The 21,589-nt window shown below is 43.8% G+C and overlaps 1 protein-coding gene and 1 long non-coding RNA gene across 2 annotated transcripts in view; one reads left to right on the forward strand and one right to left on the reverse strand.

Annotated features, from left to right (window-relative positions):
* The window catches only part of LOC143371251 (uncharacterized), a 333,517-nt gene extending 323,398 nt beyond the window's left edge, over positions 1-10,119 (forward strand). The window contains exons 2-3 of the long non-coding RNA XR_013085987.1: positions 1,368-1,697; positions 9,985-10,119. This is a non-coding gene — a long non-coding RNA (uncharacterized LOC143371251). The remainder of the gene's footprint in view (positions 1-1,367; positions 1,698-9,984) is intronic.
* Cow (Proteoglycan Cow) overlaps positions 1-21,589 on the reverse strand; it is a 1,009,917-nt gene that overhangs the window by 673,207 nt on the left and 315,121 nt on the right. The gene's annotated exons all lie outside the window — the stretch shown is intronic.

Genomic DNA, 21,589 nt, shown 5'->3' on the forward strand with positions numbered 1-21,589 from the left:
TGTGTCCGAACTCTGTAGACCGACTGACTTTCATGCGTCGTTGGAAAGAATTCGAGAGTATCGCCGACATCTGTTTACGTTTCGGCAGTGGCACTCGGCGCTGCGGCCCTTTAGGGTATCAGCGCTGCGTGCCGTCATCGAACGAAAGTAACAACGCATTTATAAACATTTGTGATAAGTTGTCACCAAATACACTAAACTCTTACGTTAAAAACAAACTATGAAATTGGCTGACAAATATGAAAAACATTTCAAAATTCCAATGGAAGAAGAAGAAAAAGAAATAGTGGATAGCATTAATGTTTCTAACGAAAGTAATACTAGAATTCGCGAATTCTAGTCCAAATAAAATAAATAATATACTGCAACAATTATATTTTGATATTACATTGTCTGAGGGGCAATGGATAAATATTAATCAGTGACAATGACCACCTTTAAGTGGAATTTTGATCAAAATCTTTGCCCACTTTTAAAAAAAACTTGAAAAAAAGAATGCTTTATATTAATTACTCATTACATTTTGAAAGAAATTTGACGTTCCACTATTCTTCCACGAGTATCGACGAAAAGTTTTTTATTGTCTATCCTGTTTGTGCCGACAGGAAAAGCACAACTACCTGGTTCGAAATACTAGCCCGATTAATCGGACAGAATGTTTCGCCAGGGTGGTCGTTTATGGCGGTAATGTCCAGCGAGTCGACCGTGGATAACGGTACACGCGCGTAGGGATGGTTACCAAACGTACCACCCGCCGACAGAGCAATATATCGCTTAACTCAAAGGGAGGAAAGTCGAAGTCCCTGAAAAAATGGCATAATGTCGATTGTGCCCTATTCGACATCTGGCAGGCAAATGTTCCCCCACGAATGCTTCGGAAGTAAGTTTTGCCCGATTGTAAAGGAATAAATGCATCTTCCCCTGGCTCCGAGTCCGCCTTTGTTCCGTAAATAAATTTCGTAGTATCTACTACTACTACTGCAATATCTTATTTTTGCATAATTTTATACATATGTGTATACTCAAGAATTGCGCGACAAAATTAAAATAATTTTGTTTAAAATCTTGGCTTGTGTCTTATTATTAAAATCTATTACAAAAAAATTCTTAAATGTTCTTTACACGATTGCTATTGCCCATTTGAAACCAGTGGACGAAAGCCAGACCACGATGGGAAAAGGTCGCGGGTGGAGACAACTCGACTTTCCCCAAACGTGCATTTGGCAACACTCAAGGTTAAGTGCCTTCTAACATCGACGAAAATTCGAGCCTAACCCTGAGTTGTAAACATCTGCAACGCAGACGACCGGGTTAGACCTTAAGCATTGCCTCTCGTAATAAATTGTACAGTCCTGTCTCTGTTACAGGGTGTACAGGGTGTTAAAAAAGTATTGTACACCGCTTGGAGGGGTGAATCTACACCCCCGGATCGGTGGAGATTTGCAAAAAAAAATGCTGCAAAATTGTTTATAACATTGAAAATTAATGTTGAATTTTTTTACATCAACATATTCTGCTCGGTGGTAGGAGAAAAAGTTTGAAAGGAGCCATATGTCGCAAACGAACCGTTTCGTGGGAAAAAATTGTTAAATATTTCGCAACGATTTGAATGTACAGAGTTGCACGTAGAAGCATGGGCCCACCACCACCACTTTGCCGTTTGCCAATATTTACTACCTGAAGGGTAGTGACCTGGGGTAGGTAGCTGCTGGGCTCTACGCAGACACAACACGGCGTTTAAAGGGACAGAAGACCGTGCAAGGTGCATTGACCTGGCTAGGCCTGAATTAAGTGGTGTTTTCCCAACAGAAATTCAGAGTTGACAGTAACCAGTTAGAACTTTTACCTTTTTATCTCTTTTGACTTTTTTTTATAGAGGGGGGAAATGCATTACGCATATCCAGGCAGGGTTGCCTGGATTATGTGGGACTCGCCGCTGCTAGCGGGATACCCACTAAAAACCCACTCTTTCTTGGCCTCCGTTTGGCTCCCTATGCTACGGCCGGGGCTTCACCTATCTTTTGCCTACGGACAGTTGAACGGATAGGACACAACAATAGATTCTGCTGATTGACAGGAGGAAAAGTTTAAAAGGAACCATATGTCGCAAACGCACCATTTTGTGGGGAAAAATTGACAAAGATGAATTGTGAAGGTTAGACGATATTAACTTATTAACTTACCAACGTTCTCGATGGTTCACCTCCTGCGTCTTCTTCTCATCCACAGGACACTCCCATCATTGTTGATGGCGCGTAGCATCCGTGCCTGTCCCGTGGCTTCGATATTATCGAGGCATTGTTGCAGTCTTGATTTGATATTTTTGCGAACTTTTTCAAAAGTGTCCGGCGAATTTCGAATTGTTCGGAACGCTTCGTCTATTCGATGTTTCAACTGTTCCCGCGTTTCAATTTGGCTACCCGATTTATAAACAATGTCTTTTACTGCTCCCCACATAAAAAAATCCAGGGGATTGAGATCGGGCGAACGTGGTGGCCACAAATGAGGTGCAGGCCTGCGTGCTATCCACCGTGTGCCAAACATTCGTGGTAAATAGGCTCTGACTGCCAGACTGAAATGTACTGGTGCACCGTCGTGCATGAAATACAGCGTTCGGCGTCTGTTTCGTGGAACTACTTGGCGAAGTTGGCCTAACAAATTTCGTCGCAAAAAGCGCAAATATGTTGCACTGTTTAATGTGGGTAAATAAACAGGGCCAATAATCTGATTTCCCACAATTCCTGCCCACACATTCACCGAAAAACGTCCCTGATTAAAGCGTTGGATGGTTGCGTGGGGATTTACATAGGCCCACACTCTTGTATTTTCCCTATTTTGTAGAGTCGCGCTGGAAAAACTGCTTTCATCCGTGAAAAGAACATTTTCTAGGAAGCGATCATTCTGTTGTAATTTCCGCAGCATCCAACGACGGAAGGTACGCCGAGCAGCGTAATCACCTGGAAGGAGTGCTTGTACCCTTTGAATTTTGAACGGTCGTAGACCTTCTTCCCGTATGATGCGTCGCACCGTCACGTGCGAAATATCTACGCGCCGAGCAACACCCCGGAGGCCCATTAGTGGAAATGCACGCGTTCTTCCGTTCGCCAGGGTACGCGAGGTCTACCTGGTCTCGGGTGATTGTTGACTCCCACATTTAGCTCCGAAAAACGATGATCGAGGCGTTGAAATTCCCGTCGGTACGGGACTCGTATTTCCAGGCCACTGTCCACCAACCATTGTCTGTAAATTTCCCGGGCTAACGAATAGTCCCTGTTTGCTTCGTCAATGGCACGAAGCATTTGGCGAAAGTTTCCTCCATCATTTCGACCTCTGCCTCTTAAACGTCGCTCCATGACACTCGGGGACCACTTATAATCACTAAATAGTAACTAATAACTAATAAATGTTAACTATACTAATCACTAAGCTACACTAATACACTATGTAACAGATGTTCCGTGTTTGTCCAATACACGCAACCACCACACGCGATGCGGACCCCGGTGTCCTAGCGATGACGACGAACAGACTATGATGTTCGCTCCTAGGTGTTTAGGAGGCGACGAAAATCCAACTGGTTGCATTTCCTTGGTGTAGGAGGGACCTCGAGCTTTGGAAATTCGTCGGTGGAGGGGGGGGGGGAAGCCCCTCCTTCTTGAAAAACTTAACGAAGAAAATGCAAACATCTGGTTCCCAAAAATTAACAGGAAATTTGATCGGCCTAAGCGCTCGTTCAGGGTGGCGGTTTATGATCGTAATGTTCTGCGAGTACCGGCAGGGGAACGGTGCGCGCGGGACCCAGGTCATCACGTGCAATGCGCAGAGCAATACAAGGATTAACTCAGGCCAAAGAATGTCTAATAATGGTCAATTCAGACGAGCGATGCGGCGTCGTTGCGATTTCGAATCGGTACATATACAGGGTGTCCCAAAAATGTCGGAGTTCCTTGAAAGGGGTGACTCAGGGGATGATTTGAAACAACTTTTTCCTTAGCGAAAATATTGTCCGAAGCTTCGTTAACGAGATATTAACAAAAACCCCCGACCAATCAGAGCGCGCGCCTTCCGCCCGAGCTCCCGTTGTAGCGTTGGCTACGCGGTAGGCGGCTGCGCTTGTACTACGAAGGTACGAACAAGCATATCGGCATGCATCGAAGGAAACCGCGTTACACAGTTTTTTTTAAAAGCAGAATCTTAAATAATAATTGTTTGAAGTGAGAGAACAAGAAATACGTAAATTTCACTTTCCAATAAGGCATAAACGAAAAGGTAATGTAACAGAAAATGTACGACAATTGATCATAATTCATTATTGAGGTAAAAATCTGTAGTTTAATCACGGCCAACATAACTAAATTTAAACAATAATAATAGGTGTATGAATAAATTCTTTCAGTCTGGATTTACATAATCGGTATAAAGCAACCGAATTTCTATCGAAGTGATATTCGTAAGCTACCAGAAAAATGGCAAAAGGTAATTAACAATAATGGAAATTATTTCGATGATTGAGTTGTTTTCATATTTTTTAAATCAAACTGTTATTAAACCCTAAAATCGAACAGAATTTATTTCTACACATAATAATCACTAATAAATTAAATAACACTCACGCCTTCGGGCATTCCTTTCCTTCCGTTTCGGAAACCTGTGTCACTATGTAGGTCACTGTGTCGATCCTGGTCATCGGTGGACGAAAAGATTTATGGTAGGGTTGCGCCCACTGCTCAGCTGATCGCAGGTATTCGACACCACCCGAAGGTAAGGATCGCAACGTCAAGTGCGTCCGGATTAATGTACCGAATATTCACTTCACTGCACGGCCACTAACACTGATCACTTAATTTACTTTTCATGGAACGTGTTGTTCCTACGTTATACAATTGGTGACCCCGAAAGGGGCCGATTACTGTTAGTTGAGCACTTGCTCGATGTGACCACCCTCAGCGTATATGCACGCCTTGCGGCATCATTGACTCCATTGAGAATAATCTTGACGCCAAACGCCGAATCGTACCCTCGCTGGGGGTTTGGATGTGCGGGTATTCCCGTGAAACCGCTCGCACAGTAGCACTTGCGTTCCCGTTGTTCCCGGCGTATACCCAGAACATCGCGTAATATTTTGAGCGGTGAACATTTCTGGGACGAGATTGCTAGCTGACTGACAGGATTTTTTCCAAGCAACTTCCTCCGCCCCCTAGTAGTTTCTCTCGTTCCATTATGGGTTAACTCACACCAGACAAAGAGGCTGTAGGTAAAAAGAAGCCAGCACATTTTCGAAACACACGTGCTTTGCAGAAGTGTAACAAACGACCCATCCTACACTTTCACAAAAGTCCGCGCTCCGTCCTTTTACTGTCAATGTATCCGTTGCTTCGAGATAGACAGCAGAGACCACGTCTTTCGGTTCGAAAGGACCTGAAGAGAAGAGAAACAGAAAGTCTTCGAGTTGCTATAAAGAAGAAAAGGCATACCATTCCTGTTTCCGCTTTCCAATACCCTGAGTTTACGTCTGCTACGAGGCGGAACCAGCTAAGCCATAAATTGCCCAAAACGAATCGTTCTCTACCGCCGACTCGCAGGACAATACGGTCATAAACCGCGATCCTGGCGAAATGGTTTGGCCCATCAGCCTGATTAATTTTAAATACGTCTCGCGGAGAGACACAGGAAGAAAGGAGGTAATTCGCTGACTGCGCGTAGTCCCACCTTCTTCGTCCTTCCTTCCAATTAAAGGCAGATCCCTTATCTGTAGAGTATAAGCTCGCGCTCGAATTTCAAAACAAAAACACGCGTTGACGTATTCCGTGCGAGAAAAGGTGGGCATGAAGTCCGATTGGTCGTAACCTAAAAAAATCTGCCCTGCATCCCTCCCAAACGGCCACTGTTTTGAAGAGGCCCTCTTCACAGCAATATTTCCTCTCCGATGTCCACCTTCTCTTGCACGGAATACGTCGACGCGTGCTTTTGTTTTGTAATTCTAGCGCGTGCTTATACTCGAGAGATAAGGGATCTGTCTTTAACTTGAAAGAATCACGAAACAGGCGGGACTGCGCGCAGTAAACGAGTTACCCCATTTCTTCCTGTATCTCTCTGCGAGGCGTATTGATGTTGGATATTACTTTTTAATTGCTAGTTCCCAAAAATTAATCAGGCTGGTCGTACAAAGCATTTCTCCAGGGTCGCGGTTTATTATTGTCCTGCGAGTCGGCGGTAAAGAACGATTTGTTTTGGGTAATTTATGGCTTAGCTGGTTCCGCCTCGTAGCTGACGTGAACTCAGGGTATTGGAAAACGGAAACAGGAATGGTATGCCTTTTCTTCTTTATAGCAACTCGAAGACTTTCTGTTTCTCTCCTCTTCAGGCCCTTTCGAACCGAAAGACGTGGTGTTTGCAGTCTATCTCGAAGCAACGGGTAGACTGGCAGTAAAAGGACGGAGCGCGGACTTTTGGGAAAGTGTAGGATGGGTCGTTCGTTGCACTTCTGCAAAGCACGTGTGTTTCGAAAATGTGCTGGCTTCTTTTTACCTAAAGCCTCTTGTTCTGGTGGGAGTTAACTCATTATGGAACGAGAGAAACTAGTTGGGGGTAGAGGAAGTTGCTTGGAAAAAATCCTGTCAGTCAGCTAGCAATCTCGTCCCAGAAATGTTCTCCGCTCAAGAATGTTACGCCATGTTCTGGGTGTACCCCCGGATCAACGGGGATGCAAGTGCTACTGTGCGAGCGTTTGCACGGGAATACCCACACATCCAAACCCCCAGCGAGGATACGATTCGGCGTTTGGCGTCAAGATTATTCTCAACGGAGTCAATGATGCTGCAAGGCGTGCATAGACGCTGAGGGTGGTCACATCGAGCAAGTGCTCAACTAACAGTAATCGGCCCCTTTCGGGGCCACCAATTTTATGACGTAGGAACAACACGTTCCATGAAAAGTAAATTAAGTGATCAGTGTTAGTGGCCGTGAAGTGAAGTGAATATTCGGTACATTAACCCGGATGCACCTGACGTTGCGATCCTTACCTTCGGGTGGTGTCGAATACCTGCGATCAGCTGAGCAGTGGGCGCAACCCTACCATAAATCTTTTCGTCCACCGATGACCACGATCGGCACAGTGACCTACTTAGTGACACAGGTTTCCGAAATGGAAGGAAAGGAATGCCCGTAGGGGTGAGTGTTATTTAATTTATTAGTGATTATTAGGTGTAGAAATAGATTCTGATCGATTTTAGGGTTCAATAACAGTTTGATTTAAAAAATATGAAAACAACTCAATCATCGAAATAATTTCCATTATTGTTAATTACCTTTTGCCATTTTTCTGGTAGCTTACGAATATCACTTCGATAGAAATTCGGTTGCTCTATACCGATTATGTAAATCCAGTCTGAAAGAATTTATTCATACACCTATTATTATTGTTTAAATTTAGTTATGTTGGCCGTGATTAAACTACGGATTTTTACCTCAATAATGAATTATGATCAATTGTCGTACATTTTCTGTTACATTACCTTTTCGTTTATGCCTTATTGGAAAGTGAAATTTACGTATTTCTTGTTCTCTCACTTCAAACAATTATTATTTAAGATTCTGCTTTTAAAAAAAACTGTGTAACGCGGTTTCCTTCGATGCATGCCGATATGCTTGTTCGTACCTTCGTAGTACAAGCGCAGCCGCCTACCGCGTAGCCAACGCTACAACGGGAGCTCGGGCGGAAGGCGCGCGCTCTGATTGGTCGGGGGTTTTTGTTAATATCTCGTTAACGAAGCTTCGGACAATATTTTCGCTAAGGAAAAAGTTGTTTCAAATCATCCCCTGAGTCACCCCTTTCAAGGAACTCCGACATTTTTGGGACACCCTGTATATGTACCGATTCGAAATCGCAACGACGCCGCATCGCTCGTCTGAATTGACCATTATTAGACATTCTTTGGCCTGAGTTAATCCTTGTATTGCTCTGCGCATTGCACGTGATGACCTGGGTCCCGCGCGCACCGTTCCCCTGCCGGTACTCGCAGAACATTACGATCATAAACCGCCACCCTGAACGAGCGCTTAGGCCGATCAAATTTCCTGTTAATTTTTGGGAACCAGATGTTTGCATTTTCTTCGTTAAGTTTTTCAAGAAGGAGGGGCTTCCCCCCCCCCCCCTCCACCGACGAAGTTCCAAAGCTCGAGGTCCCTCCTACACTAAGGAAATGCAACCAGTTGGATTTTCGTCGTCATCGCTAGGACACCGGGGTCCGCATCGCGTGTGGTGGTTGCGTGTATTGGACAAACACGGAACATCTGTTACATAGTGTATTAGTGTAGCTTAGTGATTAGTATAGTTAACATTTATTAGTTATTAGTTACTATTTAGTGATTATAAGTGGTCCCCGAGTGTCATGGAGCGACGTTTAAGAGGCAGAGGTCGAAATGATGGAGGAAACGTTCGCCAAATGCTTCGTGCCATTGACGAAGCAAACAGGGACTATTCATTAGCCCGGGAAATTTACAGACAATGGTTGGTGGACAGTGGCCTGGAAATACGAGTCCCGTACCGACGGGAATTTCAACGCCTCGATCATCGTTTTTCGGAGCTAAATGTGGGAGTCAACAATCACCCGAGACCAGGTAGACCTCGCGTACCCTGGCGAACGGAAGAACGCGTGATCGCGTTAGCGCGTGCATTTCCACTAATGGGCCTCCGGGGTGTTGCTCGGCGCGTAGATATTTCGCACGTGACGGTGCGACGCATCATACGGGAAGAAGGTCTACGACCGTTCAAAATTCAAAGGGTACAAGCACTCCTTCCAGGTGATTACGCTGCTCGGCGTACCTTCCGTCGTTGGATGCTGCGGAAATTACAACAGAATGATCGCTTCCTAGAAAATGTTCTTTTCACGGATGAAAGCAGTTTTTCCAGCGCGACTCTACAAAATAGGGAAAATACAAGAGTGTGGGCCTATGTAAATCCCCACGCAACCATCCAACGCTTTAATCAGGGACGTTTTTCGGTGAATGTGTGGGCAGGAATTGTGGGAAATCAGATTATTGGCCCTGTTTATTTACCCACATTAAACAGTGCAACATATTTGCGCTTTTTGCGACGAAATTTGTTAGGCCAACTTCGCCAAGTAGTTCCACGAAACAGACGCCGAACGCTGTATTTCATGCACGACGGTGCACCAGTACATTTCAGTCTGGCAGTCAGAGCCTATTTACCACGAATGTTTGGCACACGGTGGATAGCACGCAGGCCTGCACCTCATTTGTGGCCACCACGTTCGCCCGATCTCAATCCCCTGGATTTTTTTATGTGGGGAGCAGTAAAAGACATTGTTTATAAATCGGGTAGCCAAATTGAAACGCGGGAACAGTTGAAACATCGAATAGACGAAGCGTTCCGAACAATTCGAAATTCGCCGGACACTTTTGAAAAAGTTCGCAAAAATATCAAATCAAGACTGCAACAATGCCTCGATAATATCGAAGCCACGGGACAGGCACGGATGCTACGCGCCATCAACAATGATGGGAGTGTCCTGTGGATGAGAAGAAGACGCAGGAGGTGAACCATCGAGAACGTTGGTAAGTTAATAAGTTAATATCGTCTAACCTTCACAATTCATCTTTGTCAATTTTTCCCCACAAAATGGTGCGTTTGCGACATATGGTTCCTTTTAAACTTTTCCTCCTGTCAATCAGCAGAATCTATTGTTGTGTCCTATCCGTTCAACTGTCCGTAGGCAAAAGATAGGTGAAGCCCCGGCCGTAGCATAGGGAGCCAAACGGAGGCCAAGAAAGAGTGGGTTTTTAGTGGGTATCCCGCTAGCAGCGGCGAGTCCCACATAATCCAGGCAACCCTGCCTGGATATGCGTAATGCATTTCCCCCCTCTATAAAAAAAAAATCAAAAGAGATAAAAAGGTAAAAGTTCTAACTGGTTACTGTCAACTCTGAATTTCTGTTGGGAAAACACCACTTAATTCAGGCCTAGCCAGGTCAATGCACCTTGCACGGTCTTCTGTCCCTTTAAACGCCGTGTTGTGTCTGCGTAGAGCCCAGCAGCTACCTACCCCAGGTCACTACCCTTCAGGTAGTAAATATTGGCAAACGGCAAAGTGGTGGTGGTGGGCCCATGCTTCTACGTGCAGCTCTGTACATTCAAATCGTTGCGAAATATTTAACAATTTTTTCCCACGAAACGGTTCGTTTGCGACATATGGCTCCTTTCAAACTTTTTCTCCTACCACCGAGCAGAATATGTTGATGTAAAAAAATTCAACATTAATTTTCAATGTTATAAACAATTTTGCAGCAATTTTTTTTTGCAAATCTCTACCGATCCGGGGGTGTAGATTCACCCCTCCAAGCGGTGTACAATACTTTTTTAACACCCTGTACAAAACTATTGAAAACTGGTCGAGTTATTTATTGTCCCGGGGAACTCCTCCGCGTGAGCGGTGTTTCAAATATTTCCAAAACTAATTGTCCGATTTATTTCAAATCGGGTATACAACTGCTTTGTTTGAAGAAATTCATTAAAGATGTCTTCACGAAACGCATAAAAAGATGTTTGTACATTTTCATCAGAATTCTTCAGATCCATTAACAGATACTTTTCTATCTTTGCCAACAGCAAATCAAGCAGTTCTTTAAAATCAGCTTAATAAGATTCGGCATTATGATACGAACAAATGGCATATTGATTTTTTTCCGTCATTTCTTGGGGTTGAGGGCCACTGTGCATAGTGACAAAAACGGGCACAGAGCGGAACGAAAATTGTAATGGCAATCAAGAACGTGGTACGGGATCTTTAAGAATTTTAGTCATTCTTAAGCCTGAGCTAATCCGTCTATTGCTCTGCCGGTTCGCCAACTCGCGGGACAATACGGTCATAAACAACCATCCTGACGACAAACTCTGACCGATCAGCCTGATTAATCTTTGGGGACTAGGTTCGGTCAGCCCCCTCAGTTTTTACTTCAATATGCCAGATGTAAGAAGGTGCCATCAACGTAGCAATTAAAAAGAATCACCCAACATTAATACGCCTAGCGGTTCAGCAAATTCTAACAATTACTCGAGCTAATTTGTAGATAAATATGAAAAATACCCAGAATAAGCAAAATGACAAATAAATTTTTAAAATCCTCTTAATGATGATATATAAATCGACGAAATTTCCACTTGTTTAATCCAATACTACAAAAACATGCATTTGCATAAAATTTCACCGTCTATGTTATACCTATTTCTTCATTTATTCGTTTATACTTATTTACTCATTAAGGGAGGTTTCTGCCTTGTTGGACCAAAAAAGGTTCGATACTTTACCCATTTTTTATGCGAAAAGTATTAAATATAGAATGTTGATATTTGGTATGTTGACTAAGCGGTTTTTATTGAACATAAAAATATTTTTTAAAGTTTTGACAAAACATGGTAGTGGGAGTGGGAGGAGCCACGTATGTCGGTGCGCGGGCGATGACATTCATCGCTTGCGGAAGTCCTAAGTCCCGGACAGGTGATCTGAAGCAAAAAAATGAAACATATTTTTTCTTTGTACAATATTGTGCATAAGTTGACCTAGAATCAAGAAGAAAAATTGTAAAATAAAACAATAGTGAGCGATCGAAGAGATTTTTTTTTCACCAAAAATTTTTTGCAGTTTTTTGTTCACTAAATAAAAACAGTAGAGTATGTTGTACGCGTGCCTGCCAAATTTCATAAAGATTGCTTATCTAGGGCGTGTAGGAGCACTTCCGCAAACTTGAAAAATGTAGTTTCGAGAAAAACGTGTTTAAAGTTAAACCAAAGGTTATGTGCGAATAAAATGAAAAGTTTCATACTTACATCTAATCTGCTATGCCAGGAGCATAGAGGATACCTTCCTCTTCTTCAAAAAGTTTTTCTTGAGTTGTCCGCTCCAGTCTTCGGGTCAATCTTGCTTCTTTTGATGCTGCGGAATGTGTAGCGTCAGCTTTTTTCACGCGCACCATATCCCTTTTGTTGGCCATTATTTTTGCTTCAGGTCCAATTGTGATGCCCATCACTTCCATCATACACAGTAGGGGGGGTGATACCTTCGTTGAAAATACATAGGGCAATAAAAGCTGCCAGTTCGATAATTTTTTTCGAGCAAAAAATGTGTTTTGGAGCCAACCTCCAGAGGACAGCGTTCAAACTTTCGTTATTATTTTGCGTATGTCCGCCCAAACAGCGTTGCAACAGATCGTCTGACGACAGATCTGAATATATCGGATGAAGGAGTTTCTGAACTTCAGTCGCAAGTGGTTGTTCGTGTTTGAAATCATGCAATTTGTTGCCTGCCTCTGCGCGTCTCCACTTGCACCACGAGTCAGGCCCGGGCGGACAATTGTCGTGCTTTTGCTTCGCATCTGTCGAGCATTTGTGATCGAAAGTCGCCCAAATAGCATTTTTCATAGCAGTCACAGAATCAGAATTTCTGATAATTGCCAAACCATAGTAATTGGTCAAGTCACGAATCAATTTATCCATCAATTTGCCACCACCTTTGCCACCAACCCCTTTCGTTTTCTTTTTTCCGGATCTCAATCTTGACCCCATTCGCTTTTTGACGTGTCCAACGCACTATTTCTTCGTCACGATCAATTCCTCCCCATACGGTTGTATTTCCAGAAGTGATTTGAAGGTTTTCGTATCCCCGTCGCCTATGTACTTGGTATATTTTACATCGTGAAGCTCCTCGGATTGTGTAAACATTTCGATAATACCATCGACTTCCATTTTTCCAGCGCTTCCAGTGTGATTGCATGCACAGTTTTCTTCGTGTTCTTCGTACCAGCTATCAAATTCCTCAGTGCCCTCTTTGCTACTCCAGTAATTACAGGATTGGCAAAACTTGGATTTCACAACAAGGTCCAAAATCTTACTGGAATATTTTCCAATCAGAGTGACTACGCCAAACAACGATGAAAAACCTCTCCTGCTCCAAGTTCCATGACCTGAAACGGTCAAATGAGATGGCTCATTTCCCGCTGCAGCATTTTTTTCAATTTCTTCCTTTGCAGCCTTTCCGAGGAATACGTCGGCCGTGGCTTTCGCAGCAGTCAACGCATTTTCCAAGCATGCATAATATGTGCTGTTAGCAATTCCTTGACCCAAATCCATCATGCCGCAAAAAAGATTTATGCCCTGCAACCCGATTCCTAGTAAACGCATTACAAACACGATTCGTCGATTGATTTCGAAAGATTTGTTCGAAATTTTCGGGCTACATTCAATTTCGGTGGAACCACAATCACACACGACACAGAGCTTGAATCCCAAACCTTGTTCATCTTTCTCTTTAAACTGTACGTCACTTTCACATTTCTTGCATTTTAATAGAGCCCTAAGTGTGGAAAACACCAACAAAAAAATGGATAATGCAGTACCCGTGCATTGGATCAATGGTGATTTCAGTATCACTAGAATTCATTAGCTTTTGTGCCGACGTACTTGCGTGTAATGTTTCGTTTCCCCTAGTATGCCGATTACCACTGAATCGCCGTTTTTTTGCCTTGTGACCAGGTCGTTCATTTTCCTCGCGATTGAATTTTTTTGTTTTAAACATTTTGCACCACGGTTTTAACTTCGAAAATCGTCCGTTACTCTTCGAGGTGACAATCATACTGAGGACGCTTTTCGAGGCAGCTGCAAGGTAAGGTTTTTTGGGAAAACCCAAAAATATAGACAATACGAATCATAAAATTTTGTTACACAGGACGCGAATCTAGCCTGCATCGGTCGCGGTTTATAGCGCCGCGCCGACCCAAGCGCTCCGAATTTCATACCTGCGGCGCCCGCTTCTCTTCGTCGGCCTATAACTTTGCGAATTTTATTTATATCAACTTGCAATTTGCTGTACATATTCTTAAACATTGGCTCTTTCCGATACATAAAAAAAATTTTTTTTTACCCAACAAGGCAGAAACCTCCCTTAACGGGCAACACCCTTTAAGAAGGAGTTACGGCATCCTGATTCTATTCCGTTGAATAAATTGACAATAAATGAATAATAATGTTTAAGTAAAGTAAGTAGATTTCGTCACAATTTAAGAAAAAGTCAACTAGTACTATTAAGTTGGTACTATTAAGGGGATAGGTTACCCTCGATAGTCCTAAAACAGGCCTTTTGCAAACGCAAATTGTAAAGTGATAAATAACAGTAAAGAGAACGATTTTTCCTATTTTTAATCGTTATTCTACAAGCTTTAACAACACAACAGAAAAAGTCTAAATATCTCTAAGTATATAAAAGTTATGAGTAAAAACGTAAATGCGTGTACGCGGTGCACCGTTTGATGGTGAACATAAAATCTCGAAAACCGATGCAACGATTTGGACGAAAATTTAATGAGAGATGCAGAAAACCATTCCCTACGATGTGTCGGGAGCAGATTTTCGGAGAAAAAAAATAATACAATTTTTATGTTGAAAAATACTATTTTATCGATTTCTTGTCTGAAAAATATTTATTATTATTTTTTTTTAATTTATCTCGAAATTCTGCTCCCGACACATCGTAGGGAATGGTTTTCTGCATCTCTCATTAAAGTTTTATCCAAATCATTTGAACAGTTTTCGAGATTTTATGTTCACCATCAAACGGTGCACCGCGTACACGCCTTTACGTTTTTACTCATAACTTTTATATACTTAGAGATATTTAGACATTTTCTGTTTTGTTGTTAAAACTCGTAGAATAACGATTAAAAATAGGAAAAATCGTTCTCTTTACTGTTATTTATCACTTTACAATTTGCGTTTGAAAAAAAGCCTGTTTTAGGCCTATCAAGGGTAACCTACCCCATTAAGTACTATTTGATTTTTCCATACAACTCAGAAATGAAAAGTCTTCCCAACGTACGATTTAAATCACTTAAAGAGCATTAAATAAACTACTAAATAATCAGTTTTCAATTTTTTGTATAACAAATTAGTTGAAAGAATTAAAAAAGAAACATTAAATATACGTAGAATATATTCAATTCTAAATCATTAGAAAGGGATAATTTTTTCCTGTTTTTGGCGCAAATTTCATTCCGATATCTTTTATAGTTTAAAAGTTATATACGAATGTCAGTAACTACCCCTGTTCCCACCACTGCACGCTGGGTTCGGCCGCCAGGCCCATGATACATAGGGCCAGCGCGAGGATGGTCAGGTAGTAAGTGTCTGTGGCGGTGGTATAAAAACCCTCTGTTCTTGACAGAAGAATATCAGTAACTCGACACCCTCTACACCATACACTGAAGAGGCATGGACGACATGAACACTGTAAGTATTAAACCGGCTTTTTAAGGAAGTTAGTTTCACTTTATGCAAATAATTTTTTCATGTGAGCCATTTACATTCGGATGACATAACGACGTGCATTGCGAAAAACAGTACATCCGTCTTCGTTTGAGCACGTTTTGCTAGCAAAAGAATACGATACAGATATAAATTAAAATTTTCATGTATGTTTTCTTTGGAAAGTAGACGGAGTTATTATTTATTAAAAAACAGTTTCAAAAGTTGAATTTTTCGACTTAAAATGCACTTGAACAATTTAAACTAATCACGCGTTGAAATGTTTCTGCCGTATAGTCCAAAATGGTCTATTCTTCGGGGCGAATGAGTGAAATGTGCTTGTTTTCGCGGCGGAAGACCAAACGCGTTAATATTCGTCGGAAACGATGAAATGTACTTCTTTACGTGTCAAACTGAAACGTGCAGTTTATCGTAAAAAAACCTGCTACTTTTCGAAACGCACGCCGTTATGTCGATCCGATGAAAATGGCCCACATGAAAAATTGATCTGCATAATGTAAAGCTAACTTCATTAATAGTCAAGGCATTTTTGATCAAGTCAAACAAAATTGTTCAAATGTAAAATATTTGTTATATATATTTTTCCATTTCTAGATAGAAGCAGCTTTACCGACTCGGCGTCGCCAGCAGCCGCAGCAGGAGGGCCAAGCCGCGTCGCAAAAACGGAGCCGCTTAAACAGGGAAATCCGGGCGACATAGGGAGGTGTCCGACACAGCCCCCCAGTGATGCAAAGGATCAGACGATAACGAAGGTAATTATGTGGAATGTGGTACTATATCTTAGGGTAGACCGGGGGTGATAGTAACATTTTGATTTTGGAATAAGATTACGCAAGAACTATCACAGTTAGAACAAAAGCTCTTATATGAAAATGTTACTTACTTATCTGAAATTATTGAGACAATAGTTTCGCTGCATGTTAAATAATATCTAGGTTATTAATAAAAAATGAGACGCGGGGAAAGTGTAACACTGCATGGAGTGAATAGTAGCACAAATTTAACTTTGCAAAATTAAAAAATATTTGTTGATTTTAATTATAATAATAAATGAAAAAGGTAAAATTTATAACCACTTATGCAGTATCGAAATTGTGACAGAAATAAAAAACGTTTTGGCTAGTTTCCAAAATTCTTTATATGATCAATTCTTACATTCAGTACATTGCACCCATTTTTTATTTGGTTTGCTTGTGCTGTGCTATATGATTCCATGCAAACATGACAATATTATTCATTTATTTTGTCACTATTCAGTTCTGTCGCGGTACAACTGACCCCGACTGCTGATGTTACAGTCGCCCCCGAACAGGCTTTTCAGCTTAAATTATAAATTTTGATTAACGAGACACTTAAAAGTATAAAGTAACGATGAGTATTACTTTAAAAATATTTAAAAAAAAGAAAAAAACACGTACTTGCAAAGGGAGTATTTATATTGCAATTTTAAATCAGTAAGAAAAAGCTACTTTGGGATATCGAAAAGTTATTTTCTTCGCTATACATGTCTATACCGCTAGGACATGGATATGTGTATTCCAAATGTCATTCTTCATCATATATTCAAATTTTGTGTTAATATCTATCATATGTATGTATGTGTGATTTATTGATTCCCCTCAGGGTTACATGTCTCCTTTACATTTTCCTTAACCTAATCTTATCCTATCCTTATCCTAAGTCCTTATCCTACTTCCATCGCACTCGCCTCGCTCGCTCTCCCTCTCCGCTCTCCCGCTCGCCCCCCCCCCTCTATCCACGCTCTTATACTATTCCCATTTATCCCGCGCCTGCCGTTTTCTCCTCTTAAAACTACGCCTTTTCCGCTCTCGTCTCCTCCCCTTTCCTCCGCCTTCGACTTCCATTTCCTTTCTTTCACTCCATTCCTCCTTTCATTCATTAGTTCCTTTCTCCCTCCCTCCTTCCCTCTCCTTTCTCCCCGTTTCCTCCTTCCCACTCCCGTCTCATTTCCTCTATCCTCTTCATCCATTCCTCTCCCTTACCTCCTTCATCCAATATTTCCTTTATCATTTCCCCTATTCCTCTCTCCCTTCCCTCTTCTTCCCTTGCACATCTCTCTAAAACGTGTTCCCACGTCTCTTCTTCCCCCCCGCATACCCTGCATCTCCTCTTCTCTTCCTTCTCCCAGTACCTCCCCCCCCTCATTTCGTTCCCCAGCCTAAATCTTGCTATCCTCCTGCACCTCCCTTCACTCCATCCCGCTGCCAGATATTTCGGAATCCCCTTTGCTACTATCTCCCTGTACCATCTGTTGTATTTAGACTCCCTTATTTTTTCCCTTCTCTCCTCTGCCTGTCTCCTGCTGTCTTCTTTCTCCATCTCTTCGTACCCCCCTCTTTCCCTTTCCTTTTCGTTACCTTCACTCCCTCCTCTCTCCATCCTAAACTCCTTTCTCTCTATTTCCCACCTAGACAACTCTCTCCCCTCCTCCCTCTCCCTCTCCATCACCTCTCAGACATAATCTGGCCAACTCCCCTCCCTCTCCCCTGCTCAGCTTCTCCTCGTATCTCCACGCCCTTCCCCCCGCCCACGTCCTCAGCTTTTCCCTCTTTGTCTCCTCCCTCACCATATATCCTGGCGTCCTCCAGTCTACCCCCAACGACCATCTTATGAACCTTTCCTGTACCCTCTCTACCTCCTCCCTCTCCTTCCACCCCCATACCTCCGCCCCGTACCCCAAAACCGTCCACACCAGCGCATCGAACAGCCACATCCTCCTTCCCCAGTCCTTTCCAAATTTCCTTTTTCCAATTCCGCAGACCTGTCTCATTACGACCCCTGCCTTTTTCACCCTGTCCTGTATGTGCGCCTCATGTCCCCCGTTTTTCTTGAACACATACCCTAAATACTTAAACTCCTTTACTTCCTCAATCTCCCTTCCTTTCCATTTCCATTCCACCTTTCTGTCTCTCCCTCCCCCTTTTCTGAACCTTACCACCTTTGTCTTTGCCACATTAACCTCTAGGTTCTTTCCCTCCATGTATCTTTCTAGCCGCCTTATCATACACTCCATCTCTTCCTCTTTTCCCGCCAGTAACACTAGGTCATCCGCATATGCCAGGGAGCATATCCTTCTGCCTCCTATTCTCACCCCTCCCCAATCCCCTTTATTTAGCTCCTCCTCCACATCCGCTATCAGCAGGTTGAATAGTATGGGGCTCAGCGGGCACCCTTGCCTTAGCCCTCTCGATGTCCAGAATCCCTCCCCTATCTCCCCTCCCACCTTTACTCTGCTAATTGTCTCCCTATATATTTCCTTAACCCTCTCCCTCAACCCCTCCCTTACCCCTCTCTTCTCCATTGCCTCCCATAATTTACTCCTGCCCACCGTGTCGAACGCAGCCTTCAGGTCCACGAACAGCGCTACCAGTTTACCTTTACCCCTTCTGGTTTGCTTCCCTATCATGTGATTTAGCACATAAATTTGGTCCACTGTTCCTCTCCCTCTCCTGAACCCTGCTTGATTTTCCGGGATCATCCCCTTCCCTTCCACCTCCTGTTCCAGTCTCTCTCCCAGCACCGCTGCATACACCTTATACAGGGTCGGCATAAGCGTAACTCCCCTGTAGTCCTGCACCCCAGTCCCCCTTCCCTTCTTCACCAGTGGCGCTATTAACCCCTCCTTCCACCCCTGCGGCCATCCTTCTCCCTCCCATACCCTCCTGCAAATCTCCCATGCTGCCTCTGCCCCCTTCTCTCCGCCAAATTTCCAGGCTTCGTTTGGTATCCCGTCCCCTCCCATCGCCTTTCCCTCCTTCAGTCTCCTCAATACCTTTCTTATTTCCTCTTTGCTTATTCCTTCTTCCTCTCCCTTCCTCCTACTCCCCTCCCCTCCCATCCTGACCCTGTTTTCCACTCCCCCAGCAGTCCCATGAAATATTCCTTCCACTCCTCACTCTTTATCTTTTCGTCCACCCGCTTCCTTTTTTTCCTTCCCCTGTTCACTATCTCCCATACTTTGTTTTCCGTTTTCGCTTCCGCTACCTCCCTTATCATCCTCTCCCTCTCTTCCCCTTGTTCCTCTCGCACAGTTCTTTGTACTCTCTCCTTTTCCTTTTGTACTCTTCCCTCGATCCCTCCCCCCCTCTCCATCTCCTTAGCCCTCTTCTCACCTGCCTCTTCATTTCCCTGGTTTCTCCGTCCCACCACCCCTCCTTCCGCCTTTCCTCCTTGTCCCCCTTCTCCTCCCCTTTCCTCATCACCTCCTTAATCCTTTCTGTTATCTTACTCACCGCCTCCTGTATCCCTTCTCCTTCTATGCCCACTCCTTCCATCCCCCTCCTAAACTCCTCTTTCATCCTTGCCGACCACCGCCCTCCTCCTACTTTTCTTTCCCTCACTTTTCCTCTTCTCTCCCCCACTCCTCCCTCCCTCATCGTCACCACCACCGGGTAGTGATCTGACTCCACTCTGTCCCCTATCTCCATCCTTTCCACCCCCATTCTTGTCCTCTCATCCCCCAACACATAATCGATCACCGTTGCCCCTCTTCCCCCCGTGTACGTGTATTCCCCCTCTTCGTCCCCCTCTATGTTCCCGTTCAAGATTTCCCACCCCGTCTCATCTATTAGTTTTACTAAACTTCTTCCGTCCCTATTTACCTTCCTATCTTTCGACTTTCTTCCCCCTCCCTCCTCCTCCTCCTCTCCTCCCTCTATCCTGCCGCCTAGCGTTCCTGTCCTCGCATTGAAGTCCCCCCTATTATTATCCTCTCTCCCTCCTTCTGCCCCTCCATCCATCCTCTGATCCTTTCCAGCTTCCTATCCATGTCCTCGTTCACGTATACTGCCACCACCGTCCATTCCTCCTCCCCCGCCTTTATTCTTTCCACCAAAATTCCTTCTTCTCCCTGATCTCGTTCTTGTCCTACTTCCATCTCTTCCCTCACCCCTATCACTATGCCTCCCATCGCTCTCCCCCTCTTATTCCTTCTCTTTGCCCACTGCGTCTTCCACCTGTATCCCGTCGGCAGCCTGTGCTTAATCCTGTCCCATCCCTTCTCTTCTATCCATGTCTCCAAAAGCACTATTACTTCCCATTCCCCTATCCCCTTCCAAAATTCCACCTCCTTGTTTGCCACCCCCGCTACGTTCCAGAACGCTATCTTCCAGCTTTTCGTTTCTTCCGTTTGTTCTGTCGCTCCCCTTTTCTCTCCCTCCACCCTTAGTTTTTTTACCCTTCCGCTCCCTGTCTCCCTTCTTTCTTTCCCACCTCTTCCCTGCCCCTTTCTCCTTCTCGCACCTCTTTTGCTCCCCATTCTGCCCTTCCCCTCTCCTTCCCTCTCCAGTCTCTTAGTACCTCTCCCTGCTCATCCCAGAACCACGTTTTCCCCTCTATCTCTATCTTCCCGTACTTTACTCTCACTCTATTCCCTTTTCTTTCCTCCTCTTCTCCTAACACCCTTAACTGCCATTGCATCTTTCTTTCTTTCCAGGTCAGATCGTCCCCTATCCTTTCCTTTCTCCCTTTTAGCTTTCCTTTGTTCCTCATTATTTCCCTCTTCACTTCCATGCTCTCCATTTTCACCTCCAGCATCACTTCCTTCCTCCCTTGCCTTCTTCCTCCAAGCTCCCTCACTCCCTCTATTCTCCCCTGTATCCCTACTACATCCAGCACTTCCTTTGCCCTCCTCATCGCCGTTCCCTCCCTACCTACCCCTTTAATTATAATGTTCTTCCATCTCTCTTCTCTCTCTTTCATTTCTAGTTTTCTTTCCATCCCCTGCACCCTTGTTTCCCATTCTTCCCGTCCTGCGTCCTTCCCCACCCCTTCCTCTCTCCTTCCTTCTCCGACTCCCTCCTCCTTTTTCCTCCTCATTTATAAATTCTTTAGCCTCTCCTCCATTTCCTTGATCTTCTCCTCCTCTCTCTCCACTTCCTCTAATCTTTTTTCCACCCTTTCCATTCTATTTCCCAACTCTTTGTTTTCTCTTCTCCACTTCTCTTCCCATTCTTCCATTTTCTCTCTTAATGACGCCATATCTTCCCTCGCCTCTCTCCCTTGTTCCTTTACTTCCTTCAGATCCTTCCTCATCTCCACCCTCATTTCCTTTAATAGCCTCTCTATTCCTCCCCCCTCTCTTTCTCCCTCCGGTGATCTTCCTACCTTTCTACTCTTTTGGAACGCTTCTATTCCACTCTCTTCTCCATGACCCTGTTCCTCTTTCTCTCTCTTTCTCTTCCACAACTCCGCAATTTCACCTATGCTTCCTCCACTCATGCTCCTTTCCCTTGCCAGT

The sequence above is a fragment of the Andrena cerasifolii genome, chromosome 7, assembly GCF_050908995.1.
Source record: "Andrena cerasifolii isolate SP2316 chromosome 7, iyAndCera1_principal, whole genome shotgun sequence".
Lineage (NCBI taxonomy): Eukaryota > Metazoa > Arthropoda > Insecta > Hymenoptera > Andrenidae > Andrena > Andrena cerasifolii.